We start from the raw sequence: 1,073 nt of genomic DNA on the forward strand, positions 1-1,073 counted from the left end.
CTCTCTCTCTCTCTCTCTCTCTCTCTCGCTCTCGCTCTCGCTCTCTCTCTCTCTCTCTCTCTCTCTCTCCTGCGAGGAGGCTGCATGTGTGGCTGTTATGTCTAATTAATTCGGCGAAAATTTAATTAACGCGATTAGGAGATACACATTTTGTAGGATTGCCCCATGATTTGTAGTGTGTGTGCGTGTGTGTGTGTGTGTGTGTGTGTGTGTGTGTGTGTGTGTGTGTGTGCGTTCGTTGAGTTGACAAACGTGTTTGAAGGCTAATCTGCGCGCGACTCGCTCCATAATCCACCTATAACCTCTGTCGACTCGTACTTCTCTAATGTGGAGTTAGTAACATTTATGCAAATAAAAATAAACGGATTCAACTGTGTCAATACAGAATTTAAAAGAGGCTTATTGATTGAAAACATATGGACTATGTCAATCATTAATTATTAAAAACATCACAACATAATTCAATAACGTTCAGCTGGAATCAGTCACATTTAATTAGGCCTCAACACTTTGTTTTCCCAAAAAAATATTTAGTGCGAGCAAACTCTTATTTCTTGCCATTTTAAAGTTAATGTCTTCTTCTTTAAACGTGAGTATTCACGCGAAGCTGAATGCAAACTTGGAATCACGAGGAAAAGTACAGCGAGAATTAAACAGCAACACACAGTAATCATGGGATTAATGCTGTAATTAATATTTGGCTCGAACAAATCCGGGTCCCTTTTGAGCACTTGTAATCCTTTTGTGGTTTCCGGTTACAAATATGGGCTGCAAATCAATAGATATCAGCAGTAGGGGAAGAGAAAAAAAATGTTCCCTCTATTTACAGGCTTTTCATGGGAATAAGTGAGCCCATAATGACTTAACGTTATCTAAGTCGTTCATCAGTCCGCGGCACACAAACACAAAAGGCCGGGAGAGGAGTGTGATCCCCTGGGTGCGCCGCCCTGAGCGGCCCGCCACTGTGAAAGTCTCATATCTCAGCTCTCTAATGACTCGGTTTGATGTCTCTCCATTTATCAGCGAGCCCGCTTCACAACGCTGCGGCTGACGCACAAGCCGAGGTCTCTCCC

Source organism: Anarrhichthys ocellatus, unplaced genomic scaffold (assembly GCF_004355925.1).
Source record: "Anarrhichthys ocellatus isolate YVR2014 unplaced genomic scaffold, GSC_Weel_1.0 scaffold51, whole genome shotgun sequence".
Lineage (NCBI taxonomy): Eukaryota > Metazoa > Chordata > Actinopteri > Perciformes > Anarhichadidae > Anarrhichthys > Anarrhichthys ocellatus.